General features: G+C 40.2%; 1 protein-coding gene across 1 annotated transcript in view; it reads left to right on the forward strand.

Moving 5' to 3' along the window:
• LOC114819021 (reelin-like) overlaps positions 1-6000 on the forward strand; it is a gene marked incomplete at its 3' end in the record, with an annotated part of 47171 nt that overhangs the window by 33248 nt on the left and 7923 nt on the right. The gene's annotated exons all lie outside the window — the stretch shown is intronic.

The raw sequence follows: 6000 nt of genomic DNA on the forward strand, positions 1-6000 counted from the left end.
CCATCTAATTCTGGAATTGGGCTCTTTTTTACTTTGTTTTTACCTCTTCTCTGTCCCACTGGGGCTTTCAAGAACAATGCAACTTCTCTGCCGTGACCAAAACCAAGTGACAGTTTATATGGTCATGTCAAAGATCATGTAACAGAAAATGGGAAACAGCTTCCTTTTAGCAAAACAGTGCAATATTTTTGAAACAAATTCAAGTCTCTCTGTTGGATATTTTGAAATCTGTCTGCTTGTTTATCTTGGTGTTGTTCAGCTACCACTATTCACTTCATCTCAAACCATCACAAAAAACTATGGCTTCCTACTTTTTCTGACTGTGAATATTGCATCTCCATTACAGCATGCAATCAGGTAGTGGCTGCTCCTTAAAAGTCTCTTTTTCAGCAAGATCCTATTTTGATATATGAGATCCAGCAAGATCATACAACCTTTGGAAACACTCTAAGGAGTCCTACAAGACCTCTGTCCACAAAGTTCCTTTAAATGCAGAGTTGTTCAACATCTGGAAATCAATTAGATTCTTGCTTTCTATGTTTCCAAGCAGCCAGAAGTTGAACAGCAGATGACTCTCTGTTTTCATCCAATTTTTCATTCACAAAAAAGGCAGTTTTGATGTCAGGGTTCATTTATGATGCTGGTAATGGTTTTGGCAACTGCATAGGAAACAGATGTGTAATACTGAGGGCAGTAAGAGGTTGGTTATGGCCTCATCCTTTTCCCACAGAACCTGATATGAAAGGCTTCAGATTAATCTTTTTAGCAATAAATAATCTACTAATCTACTCATAGTGCCTGCATATTGACTTTTTTTTTACTTCAGTAAGACTACAATGATGAAGTTTTTCAATGGGATTTTAGAATCAAATAATGTCCTGCATATTTAATGAAGTAATTTTCTGTGATCAGTTCACATTTGTTGTGTTGTCAGTCTTATCTCTGGATTTTAAAATCCAGCCCACACATGTGAAGGTGTGACAGCAAAGCGAGGATTAATGTGCCACAGTTGCAGTTGCTTTTCAGTTGGCCAAGCCTAAACGCTCCTTGATCCTCTCAAAACATGCACAAACAGCATCTAAACTCAGCAAGTAAACCTCTTTTTTTGTTGTTGTTGATTTTTTTGTCATTGTTGTTATTGAGGTTTTTTTTTGTTTCTGTTTAGTTAAGCTCAGTCAGTTTGTGTCAATACACAACTATGGTTACCTGAAAGACAAGGGACTTAAACTCAGATATCACTTAGTGCTTCTAGACAGAAATCCCTTACAAGCTCAAACCTTATATGAGATGCAAATGAGTATCCAACAACCTGCCATTCCTCTAAGGCTGTCTTCTGTTTTAAGGACAAGTGAAATGTGCATCTGTCTGTTCCCAGCTGACGTTTGGATATATGTAGCCACTTACACCAGGTTAAGGCAATGTGCAAGGCTGTGGTGTGGCCACACAGGTTGAAGGCTATGGGTGACACAGGGCTTTTATTCTTCACGGATTCCAGTAGTTATTTTAAACATTTTTAGTGTATATCTAGATTGTCACTAGAGCACTCCCATGCTCAAAATGCATTTTTAAGGTTTTTGCCCCAGTTTTCCTCAGATTTTCAGGAATAATCTTGCCAAATATGATTTGAACAGATTTTGCAGTGTGACTTGCATGTCATGTCAGAAATAAAACTATAAATTGGGTCAAGATTTACATCAGATTCAGCATAGACCCTGTCGTAGCATTTGAACACCAAGAACAAATTTTTTGGGAAAGTTTTTGTGCTTTCCAGGATTGGAACGTTGTGTAAAACTTTACAAAAACTTTTAATATTTTATTTAAAATTTTTAGTATAGCTCTAATATTAGTTCATCACAAACACACTATTTTATATAAACAGAAAGATGAGGATCTTTGTACATTATGCTAATGATATTACATCACGTTTTAAATGAAACCACATCAGTCACCTCTGTTTCAAGCAGCATTTCACAGAAGTCAGATAACTTGGCCAGTACAATGGCACAGTGATGGCAGCAATGGAGGCTACAACTTCACAGGATTCTCAATATTGTTAATGCTCTCAGGCTACAAGAGTTCATAGAGACTTGGGGAAGCTTTTAGGAGGATTCTTTATCATAGCCAAAGGCATTGGCATGCAGAATAATGTTGGAGAAACCCTGACAGTTCTACAGGGATAGCTTGCATCAAAGCTAATTCTAGTTCTTTTTCCTACAAGTCCTTTTGCTTCCCAGACATCTAAAACTTGCTAAATAATCCTATATTTGTTCAGAATGTCTGTATAGCAATTTTAAAGTTTTACTGAGATCAGCAAATTTCATTGCTATACTGTGCTACCTTTTTATAACTCTCACCTATGTGCTTTTTAAAGAAGTTCCTGTACTCACTGTCTATCACTATGCCAAACTCCATTTCAAGCTGATGAGATCTTTTCTCTGCCATCCAAACCTGTTTGTGCCATACAAGTTTCAATCCCTGTTCTTCTGTCCTCTATCAATTAGTATTTTTGATAAACTGGTCTTTAAAATCTTTCTTGAAGTTTGTGTTAACTTCTTCACTGACTTCCATCAGTGCTTTTCCTTACGTGTTTCCTTGACTCCAGTCACATTGCTGGATGTTATTTGTTGTCTAACTCAGTTTTGATTAATACATACAAAGCTGTGGGTCAATTCTTTTCCTAAATTGTGCCATAGACATACGTAATTTCATTGGACTGAAGGAATGAAATATTAAGAAAAACAAAATGAAACAAAAAAAGGCCTTTCTAAATTTCTTCTTTTTCCTGGGGTTATTTTCCGTATTCATCCTTTCTTGCTCCCCACTTTTCACCACCTAGAATGACTGACATTGCATATTTCTCAGGTGGAAGGGCAGTGCCAGTCTGAGACAGCTCATCCAGCTGGCAGTCACAACTGAAAGAATAAGAAAAAATACATACTGATTTCTGGTAGAAAAAGGAATAGAAACAGTCTAAGTTTTTACTTTTTCTCTCTTTACTTCTGGACTGCCCCAGCAGGTGTTGCTGAGATTGGTGAACCTTCTCCTTGGAGGCTTTGTGGCACATCCAGGGTAGTGAATGAAGTAAATGGGCACGAAGATGGGCCTATGATCTTGCACACCTTAGTTGTTACCACACCCCTTTGCTTGGTTTTGGCTTGTGCAGCCTCCTAGGCTTTATCTTCAAGGGATGTGCACTCATGGATGGGCCAGGGACTGTTTCCAGTAAGCAGCAGGGATGACACCACTCTTCTGGGAGGAGAGCGTTTGCCCAGCTGGATGCAAACTCTGCTGTGTCATTTGCTGTCAAGGCCAGAGAATTGACCATGGCCTAATCTGGTTACTGTTATGGTCCTAGTATGTTAGAACTGACCACTCCACCCATCCCTTCAGCCATCCCAAAGCTCTTCAGGGAATTCTCATTAAATACCATTTTGTTGCCTTAGTGAGTTACTCTGTTAGTGAAGATAGGCATTAAGATATGATTTTTGGTAGTTCAGAATAAACGTTGCTGTTATTCACATAATTAAATGTGGTTCAACAAGTTCTTTCTCAATACTTGCTCAGGAGGTGGCTTTTAGAATTGCTTGTTATACCTGATACACGCTCTTGTTGGATGCTTATCAAGTTGCAAAGAAACGGTATTTTCTTTCTGCAGAGAGCTTACATTGGTAGTACTTGAGGTCTACAAAAATAAATAGCAAACATTACAATTCCAGAGTTTTGCTGGTAAAACCGCTCAGATTAATAGCTGCTTAGATTGGTAAATTAAAAGGGCAGCTGAAATGAAGAAAAGTACTACCATGAAGTCTACTGTCTAGGTCCTGGGTTAGGTTCTGTGTTGGATTCAGTCACTGGAATGGACAGTGCAAGCATTAATGGTAATTATGCACTGATGTGTTCACTCCAGTTTGCAGGATTTGGAAAGTGTGTTCTCAATAAGCACTCATGGGAATTTACCTGTGCCGAGCTTGGGATGTGGTTTCTCCTCCTCTTCCAGCCTGCTTGAGCTTGGACCAGGAATTTCATTAAGTTTCTTGCTGCGCTCAGGAGCGGTTGCTACTCATTTGAAAGCACATGGCTGGCTGCAGACGCAGCTGGAACTGGCTACTGAGATAGGAAGCAAGCTGAGAGATAAGCCTGAAATCTGTGTGTTTCAGTTCCAAAGAAGACAGCAAAAGACAAGAAAGATACTGTTAGCAAGGCCAAGCCACCCTTAGGAGATTAATTGGATCCACTGGAATGTATTTATCTGTGTTGGACTCTTTGGAAGGGTGTTGAACAGGATAAATTCATGACTGCATTTCAAAATTTCCAGTGACAGCTCTGGGCGTGAGCATGGCCTTGCAAGTGAGCATGGTTTGGATGCTGCACTGGTGGTTGAGATTGCTGAAACGCATGAAGCAGTGCTATGCTCCAGGAGCTGTTAACAGTCCTCAAGACTCCATAGCTAATTGGGGGAAAAGATGAAATCTTCTTCCTTAAGTAATGCTTCTTGGATTTCTACTCCTATAGAACAGACAAGTGATCTTATCTTTCAGTTGGCACTTCATATATCCTCTATATTCGACCAGAAATTGTTATATTTTGAGGTACAACGCTTGCCAAGTTTTTTAGTTTTCTCTGATTGCCCTGGTCCACAATTGGATGTGCAAGCTCAAAAACTGAGGTTCAGAAGGGAGACAACCTCACCAGTCTTATAGTTCATGTCTCTGGAATGCTTTGATTACATAAAAATAGCATTGAGACCAAACACCTATTTCTGTCATTTTTGCATGTCTGGGTAAAAGCTGTATAGAACCGTATAAATCACATCGCACTAGAGCGGCGATGTATTTGGTCATGATGTGTTAACCCAGTCAGATGACCCTTGTCATCTTTGAGAAGAGTCAAGCTACAGAATTGCTGTCTTACAGTAGTTGCAAACACTCTTCACTTGGTGGCTGGAGGCTGCAGTCCAGCCAGTCAGCTTTGTTTGGTCTGCAGGATGTGGGGACTACACCCAAGGTTGTCTGTGCTGCTGATCTGCAAGCATGCAGTCTGGCACAGTATGGCTGGGGGGAAGGCTTGTGCCAGCCTCACTGAGCATGCTGGGTTTAGGACCAGGGAATGGTACCTGATGCATGTTATTCATGACTGTGGATATGACCAATAAATCCTGAAAATGTCCCAATGCCAGTATCCTGATACAGTAAGCCCCTTAAGTAATGGATCACCATCATTCAGCTCATTTTAATTTCCCAGAAGTGCACAGCAGCTTAGCAGAAGAGAACGCTGCAGAAGAAGAGAGTGGGAAAACTGAACACCCACACTCAGAAAAATATGCTGAAAATGTGCCCATAAAACTCCATGACCTTTGACCACACCCTGAACACATCGGGGCTGTGCACATCCTAGGTCTGTGGATCCTTCCTGACCCTATGTTGTTGTGTGTCACTCAGCAGGGAAGACATGCACGCAGGCCTTGGAGTCTGGAAAAAAAAAGGCTGATTAAGCTATTCCACACCCCCAGCTCCAGAGGAGAATTCCAAATCTCTGAATACTCTGTTAATTAATAGGAATGGCATTGGATAGTCTTCTCTCAAAACAAACATCCTGATATTCCATATATATCTGTTGAGTTTAATTGTTTGTGCTGAAATGAACAAGATTTTTTTCCAATTTTTGGTTTTAATTTGTTGTTTGAAAAGTGTTGATGTACCCATTGTCTTAATTAGATCTCGTATTTTTGTTTGCAGGAGGAAAGGTGATGCTCTAGGTATGCCAGTGTGAAATGGTAGATTGAAATTGCCATGACTTTATATTGGACAAAATTATATAGATACAGATGCTTCTGATGAGACTCTTTTGTTTTCAAGTAAGATATAGCAAGGCAGTATTTGGTCTGTGGGCCAAACCCAGCCTCCTAGCCAGCTGCTTTGCCTTGCAGGAGCCCATATCCACCGCATCTTCCTGAGAAGAGGTGAGCAGGCTTCCTGCTGCACCTCATCTGAGAGCCATTCC

The sequence above is a fragment of the Antrostomus carolinensis genome, unplaced genomic scaffold, assembly GCF_000700745.2.
Source record: "Antrostomus carolinensis isolate BGI_N321 unplaced genomic scaffold, ASM70074v2 scaffold20761, whole genome shotgun sequence".
Classification (NCBI taxonomy): Eukaryota; Metazoa; Chordata; class Aves; order Caprimulgiformes; family Caprimulgidae; genus Antrostomus; species Antrostomus carolinensis.